Source organism: Plodia interpunctella, chromosome 19 (genome assembly GCF_027563975.2).
Source record: "Plodia interpunctella isolate USDA-ARS_2022_Savannah chromosome 19, ilPloInte3.2, whole genome shotgun sequence".
Lineage (NCBI taxonomy): Eukaryota > Metazoa > Arthropoda > Insecta > Lepidoptera > Pyralidae > Plodia > Plodia interpunctella.
The window spans coordinates 3,495,714-3,516,637 of record NC_071312.1 but is presented as its reverse complement, the minus strand read 5'-3'; the positions used below and the strand labels follow the sequence as shown (position 1 = coordinate 3,516,637).

The 20,924-nt window shown below is 34.7% G+C and overlaps 1 protein-coding gene and 1 long non-coding RNA gene across 5 annotated transcripts in view; both read left to right on the top strand.

Moving 5' to 3' along the window:
• The window catches only part of LOC128678066 (uncharacterized), a 47,016-nt gene extending 32,283 nt beyond the window's left edge, over positions 1-14,733 (top strand). The window contains exons 3-4 of the long non-coding RNA XR_008405602.1: positions 7,382-7,464; positions 14,257-14,733. This is a non-coding gene — a long non-coding RNA (uncharacterized LOC128678066). The remainder of the gene's footprint in view (positions 1-7,381; positions 7,465-14,256) is intronic.
• The window catches only part of shg (shotgun), a 187,224-nt gene that overhangs the window by 117,157 nt on the left and 49,143 nt on the right, over positions 1-20,924 (top strand). The window lies entirely within an intron of this gene.

Sequence of the window (20,924 nt, the reverse complement as noted above, 5' to 3'; positions counted from 1 at the left end):
CTATTTTTAAAGTCTTCTCGCATTGTAATAGTGTCCCTGCGGTGATCGATTATCCCTGATATTGCTTGTATACCCTTTGTTTTCTGAGTATTGCTTGTATACCCTTTGTTTTCTTTTCCAAATTACATTTATTGTTCTTCTTCTTCGTAGTCGTTATTTATGGCTGAGGGTAGCAGTCATATGAAACACACAAAACAACTTTCGTGGCACTATTCATGGTCTGATTTGCCATTGCCTTCTCCATACAAGTTAATAAACAACCAGTGTGCAGGTTTCTTCACGATGTTTTCCTTCAACGGAAGCAAATGGCGGTCAATGAAAACTATACATGTTATTAACAATTACCGCTTCAATTTCGCATTTGTTCTTTTTAATGTTATTCTCGATCAATGCGTTCCTTTTTCAAGTTCAGTTATTTTTACCAATTTAGCGGATCATTTTCGGCCAGTATTCCTTAAACAGTTTATTTTTTTATAGTATTTCTCAGAAAATTGACCGTCCAATGACACCAAAACAGCCAGTATTTCAAAGATATTTTCGCGACTAGAGTATTTTCGGTTTTTTAAAATGCCTCTCGCATTGTCACAGCGAGCAGTATAAAAGTGTCAAGCGTGATCGATGGGCAGACGGGCCGCGTCGCTTCTCTTCCAAGCTAAATGGTGCCGTACTGTCGTCCGAATGTTTTCCTTCCGGTTTTATGTACGAGTATACTGAGTGCTGGTTATCCGTTTGCGGTATATTTATTTGATTCTAAATCGTACTGATATATCTTGGCGCCTACTCTCTTTCATTTTCACGTGTTCTTGGTTTCACGCGTGGCTGTGACGCCGCGAAGTCAGCGTAATACATACTTCTCTGGCTCCAAAGAGCTTTTCTCTCACCTGTATTATATGCTGTTGTCTGTTCTGTTATAATCATGTAATAAATTATTTTTTAAGATCGTCTTTGATTTTGACGCTATTGTTGATTTTCAGCTGTTAGGGCTGTGTGTCCTTTAGTCACCTCGTACGGCATCCACGGGGGTATATGGAGTGGTTTTATTCTCTTACACCACACCTAATAAAGGCGTTTTAAATAGAGCTATTAATAATACTACATTATATTTTACAAAATAGTTTTTTAAATTAGTATTTAATCTAAGTAAAATAAAAAAGTCGCATTTTTATTTAATTAGATTGTTACACTACATAAAACCTTAGACAATATATTCTAATAAAAAGGCCCTGCATGTCGCGTGTTAAAAAATAATAATGTAAGAAAAAATGCATAACCCATATTAAAATGCATGTTCTATGAATCATAAGCATTCATTAATTATTGTTATTAAATGAGGGGAGCGTATCAAATGGAAACAGGGATCTTTATATTATTTTTCTGATTAATACAAATGGGTATTAAATTGATTAAAAGTGCGAGTTTTAAATTATTTAATGTATATAATTTTTGTATTCATATTTACATTTTATTTTCATTAATGAGCAATGTGATATTTAACTCATTAACCAACTGTCACATTAACAAAACATTTCGCATTTCGTGATTTAGCCGTGACATATACAAACTTTAGGATAGCTGAATCTAAATAAAAACTTGAAAAGTTTTATATTAAGTTGACAGTAAATTTGCATTTTCAAAAGTTACACATAGTTTATTTGGCGCGAAAACTTCACCGTCGCACATCACCTTAATTTGTGAAAATGCTAAAATTACAAAATTACCCTTTCATTGCCCTACCGTGCGCTGCATTAATTTTAATCGTATTTTTCGCATTAGTGCACCATCCATTACCGGCGGAATCAATTAGGGACACTGCATATGTTGTCACTGGCTGGCAGTGTAATAAAACAACGAATTTCAGTCAACTCCAATAATGTAAGTGCATCATTAGCATAGAAATCGGATTTTTAAAAATGTTGAACGGGTTATATTCCATGCTTGTCTAGGAAAAAACATAAAACATGCCAGTTGCTTCTCTATCTTATAAATTTGAAATTAGAATTCAATATTATTTTGATAGGTATTCAAAGATTTTCATTTGTCGCAAGTTTCATGTTAGAATTACGTTTTCAGTAAACTCAGACGGTTGCGCACGTGAATCAACGTACATTTCGTAATATGCATGTAACCTTTTTAATAACGCAAGGAAAAACCAACAATGTAAGTTAAATTTGCCAAGTTCAGCGAACTTTAGTCGACAGCGGTTTCTGATAATACCATTTCTATATAATTTTTAAATTTCTGTGATCATTTGGTACGATGCGCGTGTGACGTCACATCTATTCTACAAACTTTGCTTGCACACGCGTATTCTCTAATACATCAGTCACAAAGTCGAAAATCTTTTAGCAGGGTCATATACAGGTTGTTGTGATCTATCATTTGCAAGTGTCAGCAAACAGAATAGGAAATGTTCTGTAATTAATTAACGTTGTCTAAACAAATTAAGTCCGCTATGGATTTATGTATGTCTAACCTTTCGTTTCGTATTAGCTTTAAGCACGGAAAGTAACAGCTTAATTACTGGGTTGGTGTCGAAGAATAAGCTCCATTTTTTTAAATAAAATTTAAAAGTTTTGCAAACTACAATTTAATTACGTCTAAAGAAATTATTTTAATTGTAGGTTTTAAGTGTAGAGAAATGTACGGTATTTTCAAAACTGTCATTACTTTAGTTTGTGTTGAAAGAAATTATATATAGATTACAAGTATAATTAAGTATTTTATCGAACGAACTCGAATGTAAACGACACGAAGAAAAACATTTGATATTTAGTTACTTGTTTTAACATATACAATAACCCGCAAGTCCATAAAAACCTGATGAGATCTTAAATAACCACAAAAACGTCGGCAAGAAAAATAATGATGCTTTACAAACGTTTGAAGAATATTTTCGTATCAACGGAATTTAATCTATTAAAATATTTAAATTTTTTCGCTGACAAATAAAATAAATTGATAAAGAAGTGAAGAAATTGTGATTGGGTATATAAAATATCATTCAAATAACATTTTAGTCATTTGAATGATATTTTATATACCGAATATATATAGAATTTATAAAGTCAAAGGCATAATATAGACCTTAACAAGCATAGATTATATACTATTCAAAAAGCTACAAACTACTGGCATATTGGAACGACCGGCGACCACTCTGTTGAGAAGAAATGCCGCACAAATAAACTTATAACATCCCACTTTGACACGAATGGTTACAAATAAACCAGGTCACCAACTAGCTGGATATCATGCCCAGCTCCGTCACATTATATTTTATAGGTGTTATTAAGTTATTATACGGTGCAACATAATTAATTTCAACTTTAGTAAGCTCTTGTTATCAAATACACAAAGTAAATATGTTACAGAAATGTTACCTCGTATTCAACATGAGCTATAGAGACCTGACTTAATATAGACGTACATAAGAAAATTACTGTACTGTAACTAATTTATTTTAATTAAACACTTGAAAGCATTCACTACATTCAACAGATCTTATATCATACCGTAAAACGTAATATTCAAAGTAAGTCAAAAGTAAAAATTCTCAGAATTATAATATATTATTACATTATGGTGTCAAAAAAATAATTAAAACTAGCTAAGTCTATTGCCGACTTCCAAAGCGTATCAACTGCGACCTACGTCTTTTACTTTCCCAATTTCTTTCTAAAAAGCCCGAGGCATACCACACCCAGGTATCCACCTAATGCATAAGTATGTATTAGGTGGATTTTCACCAAATCCATTGGTCCATTTTGACCAATAAGTAGCCACAGCTTGAATGTCATTGGCCTCGATATCTTCTCAAGGAGTTCTCTGATATCCTCTGAAATGCAGGACATTATTAAAAAGTATATAATATCTATGATATAATATTACTTATAATATAACGGATAATAACATTAAAGTGTCTTCCTTATTCCATTGCAACGTCTGCCTGTGCTTCTATATTTTGTACATTAAGGAAGCAAAAAATAAATTCAACAGAATTGAAATCAGTCAAAAAGATGAGGGGGGATTCAGACAAATCGAGAAAAGCTTTAAAATTATCAATCTTAGAAGCTATATTTCTGTTTTCTTTGTATTTTGTGTGATCGTGTCATTCAAATAATAGTGTTTCTGCCCATTCCTCTTTGTGGACTCACGCACGCGCTGATTTTATGGCTTTATTCCGCGGTATAAATATTATATTTTATTTGTTAGCAAGATGGCGTTGAAGGTACATATATGGACCTTTCATAATAAACAGTTAAGGGGAAACATAACTCAAGTTCAATCTTTTTGTTCTTCAAAAGTATAAAATGATATAGATCATAGCAGCTTCTTATCCTAAAATTACCGGCCCGTCCCGGCTTCACTTGGGTAAAAACATAATAAATTATACTCCTATATCTTCTTTAGGAATCAAATTATTAGTGAAACCGGCGTAAAGTTCGACTTTATCGCGAACAGACGTAGGCAGCAGAGGACTTTGTTTAATAATATGTAAGGACAAATAATTCTGATAACAATGCATACTGATGTATGATTAACAAAATCAAAGTAAAGATCACTAAAATGAAAGTCAAAAATGTTGTTTATTTCAAAAAGTTTTTAGTGGAAAAGGAACGTTGGGGTCAAAACGGGAATTAAATTCCTTGTAAGAATTACGCTGACGTCCATTTAAACTAGCTGAGTTAACTATTAAAGTGAAGTAACGGGAACCAATGTACCAAGAAACTGCAGTCGTTTCTAAGAAAATATAACGAGTTAAGGCCAGTCAACCAGTGTCGAGTCGTTAGCACGTCCTGGCTTGCTTTACTTGGCGTCCTAGGTAAGCGGGAAGAAGCTATATACTCTACGCGACTACGTTGATCGTACAGAAAATTTATTTTTTTAATCGGTCAACTCTGCCCCTTCTATGTATGTACATAGAAGTGACAGAGTTGACCGATTTTGTCAAATTTACTTTATGGGAAAAACTGGCTTTGTAATTTTCCTCTATGACTACGATATGAAATCAAATATTATTTTGACTTTCGAAGATATGTACTTATATACTTGTTTGTGTGTAAAATTGCAAATAATCCGGCTTCCTTATCCTTCCCGATAAAGACTGCCAACATTATTTAATCTATGTACTGCACATACATAGATTACATTACAAATTCTCTGAATACATACTGTACCTCATTTTAAAAGTATGTAATATATAAGTATTGTTACTCGATACAAGATAAATCAGTAAGTAGAAACGGACATTCTCATCTTTGGGTCCTTCGACGCGGAAACTAACCATAAACATGAATCATAGACAGCTCTACAAGCTTATGTGAATAACGATTACAAACATTCCCATCGATGTATATTGACACAAACGATTCTCACCACAACGTCACGTCCCACGGAGCGCTCTTGTTACTGTTATAGCAGCAATTGTCGGAGATATAGTATGTCGTAACGGTAAGACACTTTTTCAATTGCCTGTTCTTGGAAAATAGTGATTCGCTGACAGCGGATATGGGAAAGGGGATTAGATTTTATATGTGATCTGTTTATTTGCTCAGGGAAGGAGTCTATTTTGCCACTGTGCAATCCTGATTTTGTTACTGTTCAGTAAATGAAAAGTGACGATAGAAATGCAGGTTTATTCTATTCTGAAAACTAAAGTCGCGCGTTTGGGTTCTTAGGGGTTGCAACCGGTTGTGCGTTATCAGCGCGTTTGAAGCGGTGGTTAAGTGGTTAAGATCGTCCGCCTGTGATCGAAAGTTCTCAGGTTCGAATCCTACTTGTGCCACATGAGTATACCAATCTGGCTCATGTTGAGTAGTCCTCATGGTCATGGACCATCACTTGAAGGAACGTCTTGACGAAATCTGCAATCGGGTTGATTATCACCTAGTGTGTGAAATGAAAACGGCAATGGCAAACCACTCAATTAATTGCCTACCTGTTTTAAGTGTCATGCCCCCCCCCCCCCCCCCCCAGAAAACTGATCCGCGTGTACGTCTCGCAATCTCGCTCTTAATTTTCAATTCGGATGCGCGCCTTTATTAAATTTTCGAGAATATGACGTCCAGATGCAATTCAGTGCAATGAGCGCGATCCTGCAATTAGAGTAGAAAATCGCTTACTTAAATCGTATGTGACGTGTAATATTTTGTATACGTAGTGCGAGTTTTCAATTTGAATTCGTCCCGTTTATGTTTCATACCCGGACGTAGTTATTAGTAATGCCGGATTACGGATAGTGGTCCACTATCGATAGTTAATTTTGTTGATTTGATGATACGAATGCCCCAGTTTGCATCCGGCTGGCGGAATGGCCGTACAATTGTTTTTCTAACTGTTGGGTAAAAGCCGCCCCTAATTTCTTCCAAGCATTTGTTTATCATATGTCGTAAAATTCGTAAAAATGCGGCGCAAATGTAAAAGTTCGGAAAATCTTTGTTTATTACAAAATATAATTAATTTCATTAACATTCACAATATTACTAAAAATTCATCTCTTCCCTTCCACCCTGTGAAATCTCATCGAGACTAAACTAAGCCAGCCCTTCGTCTAAATCCATGTCTAAACACTTCACATCACGAATTTTGTTCATATACGACAAAATTGAAAATACCTTTTATACTTATCCCGGAAAAGAAACCTTTGAGCAGTATATAGATTGGGTTTATAGTGGGCAGATTAGATGAGGCGTACTCATAAATTCTTTACGATGATAAAAATTGGGCCCTACCGCAAAATAGTGAAAGTACAGAATTGAAATTTGGCTATTTTTTCATTTCCATCGTAGAAACATTCTAATTTCCTAAAATAGTGTGTAATTTTTTTGTAGTTTTTATGTGTACTTACTAGAATCGTTCAGGATTGTCTTTTTTCCTGTCAAATGAATTTTCTCAGACAATTCGCGGATTTGTTGCGTATATTAAGATTTTTTCACATAATATCATAGCGAAGCAAATATCCTAAAAGTGTATGACACTCATTAATGAATGAAGACACCGCACTCACAATAAAATTTTTGCATTTATAATATTTGTAGGAAGTGGGATACCATTTCTCTCATGTGAGTGTTTTCCCGGTAAGGAGTAACACCTCTGTAACTTAACATTTTTGGACCCTTCTATAAAGTGTCACGCGTAAGATATAAATCATTCAATCTCGAATGCGTAGCTCTATGTATGATTGTGTTACGATATGGAAATGCGAACGAATATTTAATATGGTTGGGTTATGTTTGGCAGGGGGTGGATGGGTAGACATTGAATAAGAATTTGTTATGTTTCTTAACTATTGTATTACGCTACTTCACTATAAAATATGTTTTTTTACGCGACTTCACCATAAATATGTTGTTAGCTAATACATATGTTTTTCTTGTTACAGGTAACACACACATAAATGGATCCTGAGAGACTAGAAACCATGTTAGATTTTATAATATTTGTACCTAGGATATTTATAGCTAGGTAAGTAAGTCTGACAGTAACGTCTGACTTACAATATGAATCTATATAGATATATAATATATACTGGTACAAAATAATAATGGATTATAATCACTAAAAAAATTAAATGTCCGGAAAGTCTTACTTATTACATTTGTCTATTTCCAAAATCGATTTAATTTCATTACCATTCATACTATTACTGAAAATTAATGACACAATTTGATCCCATTTTAATATTCTGCGACGCCCTGCCAGGGCTCAACAAAGCTAATTTTTCTTCATGAAATATTAAATTTTATGAGCGAAATTTAAAGTGATGTCGTCGTTTTAATTTCATCCATATTTAATTAACCTCAATGATTTTTATTACACGAACCCTGGAAATATTGGACTACTTCGAGTTTTGATAGAAATCCAAGATAAGCCGGCCTTCTGTGAATTAAATAATAACGTGATAGATTAATTACATACATAATATAATTACAAAATACCATGTCGTCAACGATGGTCAGACAACTAGGGATGCCGACGACGGTCGGGTTCTGGGCTCCGACTCCCGACTGCGGAAGAAACCGGGAAAATGCTAAATTGAGAGAGATAAATTACCCACCCTATTCAGATGTCGTTGAAATACATAACAAAGCAAATAAAATACCAAACAACTTTCGTCTTCCTGACCGTTCGTGCATCAAGTCCCGTCATAAAATTCATATCCGCGAGTACTTCGGAGTGTCAACGTTCTTGTGAATTATAGATTTGCAGACAAAAAGTTTGATTTACAGACCCTGCCGGATTTATGCTCTCTGCTTCGCGAATAGAATGTATAATGGGAGTTTTCCCCGCTTCTAATTCAGCTGAACGATGTTTTAAGTTTTCATGACGATCAAAACTTTCTCAAATGTTTGTTTTCTTTTTTGCGTTTTTTAAGTAGAGTTTGTTTTTTTCGTGTGATGCTGGCTTTTTTCAATGTTTCTTGATGTTTGGTAATTCTAAATAGGATTTTGATTGTTATATGGGGCATGGGGAAAATGATTGTGTGAGAGGGAGAGCCAATAGATCACGGTATAATTAAAGGATCAAAATAATTTTTAATTAATTTTTAATTTATTTTATTATACACGAACTAAAAAACGGGGAATTATCTAGGTCATAGCAACCCGGTGATCAAAATTTATGATAAGTTTTCCGAAATCCGCGGCAAAAGCTAACTAAATAATGAGTTAGTAGTTCTAATATATTTAATAACTCATTATTTAGTTATATAATATATGTATGTGATATATAAATTTCAACAAAGAATGGCAGGTTTATTTTTATTTGAATACACGGCTACATTTTCGAAGACAAAGGTTTTTAAAAATGCACCTGGATTACCAAAACATATCTACTTTTAGCTTTTCCACTGCGGAAAGTAAATACAATAGACTTCGAATATAGAACTCGCACTATAATCAATACTATCTCTATCGCATGACCTGTGACAGCAAATATTGAATAAATTGTTATCAGTGAGACTAATAAACAGACAGACATGACTGATAACGTTCCAATAACCCCGTGTATCGGTGTTATGCAAATATGAGATACTGTATCATGCCACACCCAAAGGTACATACTCAATCACGTCAAAAATTACTTGTCATTGATTTGTCCATTTAACATATAGTTCACAGTTTCTCCCTCTCATATAAGCGTGATCCCGGTTACATTCGAAGATGTGACGCCCCAAAAGTGTTTGGTTAAAAAGAAACATTAAGACGAAATGAGAAGAGATAGAGACCAAAGACGAGAATGCGTGGATGAAATTTATTCGGAAATTATATTGGTTATAAAGACTCAAATTAATCAAAAGGGTTTCCTAATCGTTCGACGATCGCTTGAATTGGTTACAATATATATATATAAAAAACACAGAATGCTTCAGCCATTGTAATAAAGACTATATTCACGTGTCTTCGTTAATTCGGGGTTATGCAGGGTTATAAGTCAGGCTGAGCTATGAGTCAGCATTATAAACATCTGGAATAGGGTTGACGCTGCCAAGTTTAGGCACGAATATTTTAAATTTTAACTGGATATTTAAACAGAAACACTGACGACAAGTTTTCATTACTTGTTAATATAGTAACCTATTTTCTTATCAGCTGACCGCAATATATCCAAGAACAGAAGAAATACATCATAATACAGCAAGGAGGGTGTTTGTTATGGAAAATATATATTATTATTTTAAATGTACAGCGGCACATTAATGTACCCAAAATTGTTGCAAATTCGCCGCTATTACTTTGGACGTCCATGCGGGATAAGTTGACGTTAGCTAAACACAAAATTTAATTGGAAATGCTTTTTTATTGTTTTGCTTTCTTCCATTCAAATTATTTCAGACCGATTCGATATGATTTTAACAACTTTATTAACTTTACTAGTGTTAGTAAAATTTGTGCAATATGTGACACAAACAATATTTTACAATATTTTCATCAAAGTGTTTCGCAAAAAAATTCTTGCAATGTCGTTTAATTTAGAACACAGGGCTGTGCCAACGTTATGTAAAAAAATAAGTTGTGATATTTTTTAAGTTACAGTTTGGCAGTGCCAACCCTAACTTGCTCTATAACCTTCTGAAACCCGTTTTACGCTCGTGCACCAGAGTCCAGCAAAAAGGTCAGATCGCTCGAGTCTCGGCTTTCGAATAAATGTCCACTATAATGCTTATGATGGATTTGGGCTCAACTTAACGGTGTAACCTTGGAATAAGTAATGACTTAGATGGATTTATCTCAAGAATTGCTATTTGTTAACCAATCACGCCAAAAGCTCGAAGGGTTTCTGGAGCCTTTGGCGTGGGGCGCGTTAACAACAAAATCTGAATAAATTATAAAATTAGATTATTTTAGATAACTGATATTATGGCTCACTCATTAGTGATTTACAATTATGTTAATACTTAATAACTACTATAATAAACTACTAATTTGGACTTAATCTAATAATAAGTATATTCGTCGAGTTTATTTTTCAAAGACAACTTGATTATTTTTTTCCAAATCAGTTTGATGGGGTTTTCAACATATCTCTTTTTTTCAATTCAGAATGACGGGTTCATGACTTAGAGGTAGGTCCAGGTACGTCAGTTTGTCAAAAATCGCGAGACAAGGTTTAGCTTGTTGGTCTTATTTCGCCTAGAGGTGCGAACAGACTTGGTGCAAAGCTGGCTTTGTTTGTTTATTCATCACGCGAAATCTACCGGACGGATTTCGATGAAATTTGGCACACTGCTAGAATATTACCTGAAATAGCTCATAGACTACTTTTTACCCCTTAAATCCCCCGAGGTTTAGCTTGTAATGCTAGTATATAATATGTGTCTACAGTGTGACGAAGTGTGTTGTGAAGGCGGCCACACATATCGATATCAATTAAATTCCGAGGCCGTAACACAATGTAAATAAGGAGAGTGTTTGAACTGCCAAGTGGGTTATTTGCACGTCACAGTACAGCACAGATAAGTACTATACGAGTATAGGGAAGGCGGGGGAAATTAATTTAAACAGAAATTTAAATTCAATAGATTAATACAAACAATTTTATCTGATAAGCTTGTGTTTTTTTACTCTTATGACATTGCTGTACTTATCATGTATATTATCAGAATAGGTTACGTGTAGTTTAATGAGAACTGTCGCCTACGCTTTTGATAACCTACTGATGAACCCAAGGTGAAGGATTATATGCGTGCCAATGGTGTGACAACTAAGGATGGCGGCGAACGTGCGAAGTAGAGACGGAAAGATAGGAAAATCCTGGGCTCCGACGCTCAACGGCTACGGAAGAAACCGGGAAACCGCTCAGATGAGAGAGAGAGAGAGAGAGACAACCTACTGGTGTTTCAACTTTGCACCCGATGACTCAGTAGCACTGGCAACATTATTCGCCTCACGACGCCGCATTCTTGGGTTGGACGCGCGGGACTCGAGCAAAAAATTATGGTTCACGACCTGATTTGTAGACTCCTTTATTTGTTTCCGATGGTATTTTGTGTAAGTATGTAAGCTTTTGTTATCATCGTCGACCGAATTTATAAGTAAACGTTAGTTAGGCTCACACCCGAGGGCGAAGTGCGGGTTTGCATGTTCACTTCTCGCTTGTGTCTCATTTCGAATCGATTCGATGGTGAGAAGTGAAATCGCCCACCGTATTCTTAGTGTGAGTTTTCTATTCGAAGTCAAACAATCACAGTGCAGCATTGTGACTTGATTCACTATGTAAATTAGTATGACATGATGTCGTCATACGGAGTGAGAACCAATTAATGAATCTAGCGATTTAATTTAAATTTTTGCTAAATTTACTCGAAGCTTTTAAGCAAATTCATAAGGCGAAATAGATCGTTCGATGCGTGCGATTGCACTTTATCGACAGTGATTTTCGATTGCGTCGTAATCCGGAATCCGGAAATATATAAGTGGAAGAAGAAAAATAAGAAATTAACGGAATGTCTGATGGTGAATAGAGAGAGATGGACAGATACAGACTGGCTAGATACTACACATAAAAATAGCATAAAATATTATTGAAATATTCTAACGAAATTCATTGCATGACTACGAAATATTGGTGTAGACATTATTTGTCAAAAAGAGATGGGATTCAATAAGAAATCCACCCGGCTCCAACTCAAAGTTGCACGGGATATTCCGAACACGTACTCATTGTAAGAACCATTTTGACCGACTATAAAAAAGTTAGTCACGCTACTAATTGTTATAGAACATTTATGTAGTTTGTAATGTTGAAATTTTCACCTTTAGTTTCTTTTTTTTCTCTTTGTGTCGAATTTAATGTGATGAATAAATATCATTTTTGTACAAATTTATCTACTTCCGAAAATGTTTACATTTTTGTTTGCATTTTTCAAATGTCGTTGTAGCCACATGGTGGGGATGTAACTGCGCGAGCTGCAAGCTGGTGACGACTAGCTGGCTCGGAACCAGTAGTTTGTAGCTTTTAGAGAAATTACTATGTAACATTATTTTTACGTACAAAAATGCCTGTGAAGTCCTAATTTCTGAATAAATAAATAAGAATAATAATGTTTGACTTTGACGCGCAATGGGGTGGCGTGTTCTTGTGTTGGGGGCCAAGACACATTTTGGGTTACTGAGCCCGGATAGTAGCAGTAGTATTTTTTTCAATGTACTTAAAAAGAAAATCCTATATGTGACCTTCTATAGTCTAATGGCAAAATAAAATATAAGTTTTATTTCACCAATATCGAAACCTGATACTCTGCATTGGGCACGAACATCTGCCACGATTGGGCTCCGAACACCTGCGCACGCCCATTGGGATGCTAAACCAAACTTATGCGCCTACCACCTGTTCTTGATTGTTTTTTTAACATCCGATCGGGACCAGTTATCGGCATTTAAGATTTAAATCTGCCTTCGGTAAATTCTAGTTTTCGATTTGTAGTATATTTTTATTTCTCGATAACTGCGTGAATTTCTGAAATAAGCTGACAATCGCTGATATATGAATCAGCGATTGTCGTTGCGACAATTAGACGCCATAATCTTAAGGAATGATAGCTCCCACATTTTGTAATTAAAAACTATATATATATGTATGAGTATATTACTTTAGTTTGACTTGTCATAGGAAATAGGACTAATATAGTTAGTATTTTAGTTATAAACACATACAAGAAATGTCAGTAAATTTTTTTGACAATTTTATTGTGTGATGCGGTTTAATTTTATTGCCTTCACTGTTAATTGAATAATCTATTTTACGACTACCTAGGATAGTTATGTAAAGTTTTTGTCACACGATCCGTATGTAATAATACTATCCAAGACCAGCATATCAAATCTATTATATTGAAAACTATATCAAATTATGCGAAAAAGAAGAAGAAGAAAAATATTGAAAAAGTCAGTGTATTTAGGCTTTTATCGCCACTTCATCAGATAAAATTACGGTTTCCAAACCTGCTTATTAAGATAATTCAATAAAGCGGACGGCCATTTTTCAATACTTATTTATAATTCAGCAATTTTTCCTTATTGAAAACCAATCGATATCCGATAGCGTTCAGAATTTGTCTTCCAAATTATCTGTATTGCGTTCTCTTGATGATGTAATTTATTTATTTCACGACTGGGAGTAATTTAAATGTATTTTATTGTTGAGAAATGAATTATTTTTTGCTGAAAACTATTTTTTGTTTTAATTTGGCTACTAAAAACTCGGATTTTTCTATTATGCGTATCATTATTTAGATCTACGGACGATTTTTCTTGCGTAATATGACAAATACACGTATAAATTTAAGTCGCGAAGAGAAATAGTTTTCAGTTATAATATTATATTTTCGGTCACGACATTTCTGGCCATGGTCTTGACAACGTTTCTACCGTTTATAGACCGCAGTTTAAAACGCTTGAAACGCAGTCAACCTACCTATTGTACAGTCACGTGCACTAATATACATATCGGTTCTCATCCCAATGTGAGAAAGTCTAAAACGGAATGCAGTTGTATACATATTACTGTACGTGCCTGTACTTGAATGTTATTCGCTCTTCCTAGATTATAGTCTATCTTTTTTATTTGTTATGAAGTCATAAAACGTCGGACAAACTAAAAGCACGAACAAAAGCACAAACACAAGCATTTTGCGCTGGAGTATTAAAATACTTAATTATTTTTTATTATTTTGCACTAAATACCTGTCCAGTGCATTCCTTAGATTCTGGATTAAACTGGTTTGCATCGGTTTAATAAGAACCTTCTTTGTTGCAGGTACGAGTGCGTCATTGTGTGATGCATCAACGAGGAATGCAGCCTTAATGGACCAGTAGACTATCTGGGTATAAAGTCAGTTATGCGCGGTAATAGATTGGCATTCAGAGATGTTAAAAGACCAGTATTACTTAATCTTTATTTTATTTATCGCCTATTTGAACTTTCCGTCCTATTTTCTGTACTCCGTAATCCTAGCTATAAGTATGCGAAAGCTTTAAAGTATTATATGTGTGCATACAGCTTCATGAGGAAACATACAAATAACCTTAATTTATTATTAGTTAGAACTTATAAGGTTTGTGTGTATGTAACCAGTATAAGTTCTTCCTTATATAAATATGTTTTCTCTCGGAGCAGTATATATTTTTATTTTTTCAACAATTTAAACGATACATGTTGACACGTCAATGTTGTGATCTAACGATCACTAATGATGATGATGATTCAGTATCGTAACAGCTTAACTGGGATAAAGTAAAAATTTTGAAGTTTTTAAATCATCTAAATATCTAAAATGGATTTAATATTAGGGCTTAAAGTACAACTTAAATTGTAAAAATATTATCCTTGTAGAAATATTAATAAAATATTAATTTTAATATGTCTAGTGTAACTAAATTTATCTCCAATGGATAGAGTCTAGAGTTCACCATTGTCTTAAAAGTGGTTGAGGCTCTCATGTAATACTTTATATACCAAATATTTGTGTCAGATCACTATTTACTCAACCTAACACCATAAGTGCACACAATAGCATCGTGCAACCAAACAAATCGCCCTGCCATTGTTCGCGCACAGTCTAAGACAAGTCCATAATCTGGTAGCCCGTTTGAGCTCAGACAATGACGACCATACGTGTCGCTTGGACTCCGAGCTCTATGGTAAAGGACGCTTTACATCCCACCGCTTAGATTCAAAACCAACTATCCCACTAATATTACTAGTTGTTCGCCGCAAACTTAGACCTCGCGAACACAATACATTTTTGATTAATTTTTACAAAATTGTGAATATTTCAAAAACGACTTAACCGATTTTGATGCCCCACGAACTTAAAAATTCTATTGACAGATCCTATATACCTTTAAAATTTCATCAAAATCAGATCGGTGCGTAAGTTATCGCGTTACATAAATACAAAAAAATATTTTTGCCCCAAGTAGAATATTAGACCTCGCTCGCAAAAGCGGGAGGTAGTTTATTTGTTACCTCTTCACGATTTGTCTACTCAATTGATCTAACATCCAAACTTTCTGCTGGTATGTCAGCATGTGAAAATTATACGAAATTTAATAAAAAAATACTCCATCACACAATTACAAAAGTAACAATAAAGTTTAAATAAATTAAATAATTTCTTAGCTGAAGTTACTCGTCGAAGTATAGCCGCGTATCAAATCGAGATGACTCCCCAAGGAGAAAGAGCTAAAATAAATCAACTTTTCTCTATCACTGAGGGTGTAAACGATCCTCCATCTACATACAAAGGAAATCCCAGTGCGGTGTTGATACGCTGCGGTTAGATGCTCTTACATTGTGGACAAGTAGTTTTGATCTTTTATTAAATATTTATTATATGTATTGATTATGTAAGGGAAGCCCTACATGACTAAGGCGAGCCTGTTCTTGATACTATGTTAATACTGAAATTTCATAAGACACGAGCAAAACTACCTAAAAATAATTTCATAATTTGTCCGACGACGAAAATTTTAAAGAAGAAAAATTAAAGAATCTGTTGTAAATGTGAAAGTTTGTATTTAAATATAACCTGGAAAGGCATATAGGGTACTATTTATCCCGAGGGTAAACAGGAAAGTCCACTAGGGCATGGTACAAAAATGAAGAATACAGACAACTAAATATGACGAACACCGTGTCAAGTAGAGAAGATAAAGCAGGAAGGCGGGCCCTGGGCGTCGACGCTACATGGCTGCCGAAGATACCAGGGAAACGAACACTACTTAAGATAAAACAAAGTCGCCTGCCGAGTCTGTCTGTTTATAAGCCTTCTGTCTGTGTATAAACCTTCGATGATAAGTTGTTTGAACAACAGTGAAAACTGCATCATAATCTGTTGCGTGGTTTAAAAAATATTTTATACAAAACAGCCTATTAGTCCATGCGAATCCGGGTCATGTCACTAGTTATTTAGAAAGCTTTTACTAGAAATTCTTGCAACATCAAACGTATTGCAATACTATTTCGACCTCACACCCGAGTCCAGCGGGAATAGAGCTGGGCACGTGTTGATACACAAGTGGTCTTACCCACTTCTTGCAATGCAGTGAGTTTTAGTCCAAGGTTTTATCTTTATAACAATCATAAAATGTATTTAATGCACATGCTTTTTCAACTTCATTTAATAATAATGAGCTAACTAAATTCTGGAATCGAACAGGAATCATGATGTTCGCGCTCGACTCTAGAACTTTTTTTTTCAAAATCATAAAATGGTTGTAATTTTTGATGAATCAGGTTTGAAAAATGAACATAACTTTGTGGTGTAGCGAGCTATTAAATTAGCTGCGGCACTTTGGCATTTTTTTTTCTAATAATCGAACTATAGAAATCACCAATAAATTGTGACTAAAACATGTTTAATAAAAGTGCAAATTTATAAAAATTATATTGTATATGTAGTAGTGTAATAACATTTTGTTGAAATCATAATTATATTCCAGTAGTTAATGTAATTAATTAACATGTGCATTGACAACCGTATTTATTGTGTTAGTGATCCGTTTATTTTGCAATACAACAGCGGAAATGCAGTAGGAAAAAATAAAAAATGCAAAGTTTAAAAAAAGCGAAAAGCGTTTTAAATTTTAAAACCATATTCAGTGCCACACCGCCAATGCACAGTCTCAATGCAAATACATTCTTGGATACGATCACAGATTCGCAATGCAATGATTACAGATGCACGTAAGAAAATCTGTGGAGTGCACACGCTTGCAGATGTTTCCGGACTAACGAGCTGTTGTAATAGGGCTGCCACGACTCAATTAGTTTTATTTTGAAAAAATAAAAAAAGTCAGGTCTGACGCCTTCAATCTTCTTTACTTAATTATTTAAATCTATGCAATATTATTGGTTGTTTAAAGTGATTTTTTCCCAATGGGTAATCACCCTGTCTATCTCATTTGAGCGTTTTACCGGTTGCTTCCTTCGCCGATAAGTATTCTTCTCCACTTCGCACGAGATCAACTTCACTTTCGTATGCAAAGCAACTTAAATATTATAAATTAATATTGCCAAGAAAATCGTTTAATCAATGCATAGCTCTAACGTGCAGAAGATGTTTATACTTACGGAAATTCGTTACATGGACAGGTGAAATTAAAAAATAAATAACTCGTAAAAAAATAAAAGTAGCAACCCTACACGAAGTAGCGTTAATTAATACCGCCTCGATACCGCACCGCAGAGCAGATTTCGCGGGCTCGGTAATAGTGTGTGAACCTTGGTAAACCCTCGGGCACCAAAATATGATGTTTACTTTTCGCTATGATTAAATAAATACACAGACAATCAACAGGTGAGAAACGCATTTTTAAATTATCGAACCCGAACCGCAATCGAAACGTCGGAAACGAAGTTTTTAAATGCAGAACAAATTTTAAATTAATGATTCGGCGCATTGACATTCGGCATTTAATCAACTCAGTGTTTTATTTACTAATTTTACGCTTATATGAAACGATTCCAAATTTAAATCTACGTTGTTAAAAATTGTTTTTGTCTGCACGTATTTCGTGGGTTTCTAGTTCACGTTTCATTTACATAAAATAAATCCAAATCATATTTTTTCATAGAGCATTTTTATGCGTTCTTTGTCTAGTTAATGATGTCTTGTTTGTTTAATATACTTCAGAGAACTCTTACACGTAAAACGAACAAGAGCGCCATATGGCTCGTACTTTCTCAATGCACTCCTGCCCAGACCATACCATCTGCTTTGTTTTTTTTTTTTACGGCGGTATAAGATTCACCTGTCCACGACACATGCTTGTGAGAGGAATAATGTCGCTGTGAGATGAAATTTTCTAGAAAATTGTTTTAAGTTTTAATATTTTGTTAGTTTCGGAGTATTTGCTTTTTATTCTTCACATTTTGTCTTTATTTCGGTAGTGTGTATTATGAAAATAACATTTTAAGTATTATGTTAATGAGGATAAACTTGAACAATAATAATAGAATAGGTATAATAGTAGGTACATTTCCGATTCGGGGAAAGGTTACAAAAATACTTTTCACTCCAGGTAACCGTAAAACTTCGGAAGACCCAGAACCGGTAAAAACCAGTAAGAACATAATAGGAGCGGCATCCTTTGAAATATTTTCATGTACTTACTGTCATTTGCACGCGCAGTAAAAGCGGAATGGGGTTTCGGTGTCTTTCCTTTTGACCTCTAATTTTACCTTTTGAGAGTCAAAACGATGTAATTTTACACCAAACGGCGATAAACTTACTTGAGCCTAGAGTTTGAAAACGTATTTTCATATATGCGGTATTTTCATATGAAGCGGTGGTGGTGTAATGGTTAAGACGCCCGCCTGTGGATCGAAAGATCCCAGGTTTGAATCCTACTCGTGCTACATGAGTTTGTATACCAATCTGACTTATGGTATAGTAGTAGTAAAAACTAAACGAAAATAGGTTAATCCGTTTGGTAGCTGATATACAGACAGACACGTTACACTTATAACACCTCTCTTTTTGCGTCGGGGGTTAAAAAGATCCAAATCTATAAAACACTTTTGTTAACAATACTTGAAACAAGTTATACTATTCAGAGCCAATACTTGTTTATTGTGATATAAAAAGTAACGCCAAATTACCTTTCTATTTTTGCCGACGACTTTTCTCTTCACATTGAATACTGTTGTGTGGTTGAAAGGTTATAACAACGTTCAAATCCTGCTTTGACGATATTTTGAGGTTAATAATCCTCCTCGTGTATGTAAATATTGTATTTAGGTCATAGGGTTACCATCTTCTCTTCATAGTCGTGTGTTCCTCATGGCTGAGGTTATTACGTGAACACATAACGATAACCTTGGCACAAAAAAAAAGTTTATCGATACTGTAAAAAAAGAATTTTCTTGTATCTAGTTTTTGTTTGAAACCTTCTCAGATTTTTGTGGTGATGCCGTCAAAAAATGTATAAGTTTGGCAACCCTAACAAAATATGAATTATTTATTTGTTTAGAAACCATGGTTATTAAAACAGGAGCTTTCCTTGTAACAATCGCTTCTTTGACAGATTACCATTAGAGGAACAAACACATTGACAGGCGGAAGCGTTTTTAGAATTCCATTAAATTCATTTTATTCTTTTAGTAAAGTTCTTTTAGACGTGTATTTTCGTCCTGGTATAGTACCACTCCATAATATTATCCCGATGATGTATGCAGCAACTAAGATATACCTAAACCTTGACAGCTGATTGACAGCAAGGGCCGGTCATACAATCAGAGCCGAATCTTCAAAATATAACGGTTTTTTTTACGTTTACCACGGATTTCGATCGCCACAACCATGAATGCAACCTGGGAACAGCAGGGATGAGGGAGAGATCCGATCAAACCTCAAGATGTAAATTGACTTAGCTCCGTAGTATATTCTAAGTGATATCTAGCCGTCTCTCTTGCTCGTCTGAGAGTCTATCTGGTTTCTTCCTCAGCCGTTGATCGTCAAAGCCCAAGTTAACGAATCTAGCAGTTTGAAGATGTCTATCCATTTTATTATCAACGACATAGTAGAAAAAATAAATTTAAAAAATATGTTATTAGTTTTTTCATAGCCCTTTACTATAGTCGCATCCTCAAGATGAGTAACAAAAATAAACAGTCGTGTTTTGTTAGGGCTCCGATGGCGGAGCCCTGTTGAGAGACGTCTGTTTGTGAAGCTAATGTGCCTTGTAGGGGTTATTGACTCGTAATGAGAAAATTATAGCCTATATAGTCATATTAATTTATTATTTATTCATCAAAATATTCACATCAAAATAAATCTAGCCAAAGGTCTTATAGCAACTGGCTGTATACCTATAAATAGTCAAGACGTGATACTCTGTTTTTCTATCTTTAGTTACTTCCACCGCCGTAGATTGTCGGAGCCCAGGGTCCGATTTCCTACATTTTCTTCTTCCCTTCGAACGGTTTTTGCCATTATTATCATACCATTAGCACGCATGTCATTTTCGAAGACTCTACACTACTTCCTGGGTTTGCCCCTTCTGCCAGGGCCAGGTGGAGGCGGCATAGCTGGACAATTACTCCCTACTTAATACTGTAAATATATCTGTATGATTTCTTATATTTGGCAAAAGTGACTGAGTTTGATTAGGTAAGTATTATTGATTGATGCCTATATGTTAATTGACGATATATTATCGCACTCGTTTTAATGATGTTGTGGTGAATGTCTATACATACAATATAGGGTTATAGCCTTTTTCAGTCGTTAAAGAACGCTCAAACAAATCTATCAAACAAAATGGAAGGACTTTCAAATGGGCAAAACAAACTAAGGTACACTATCGCTGACCCAAAGTGATACGTTATGCCACAAAAACTTGATAGATATCTTAAAGAATGTCGTTTCTTAACGTCGAAGGTCAAAGGCGAGTAGGGTTGCCAATTTTATTTAAATAACT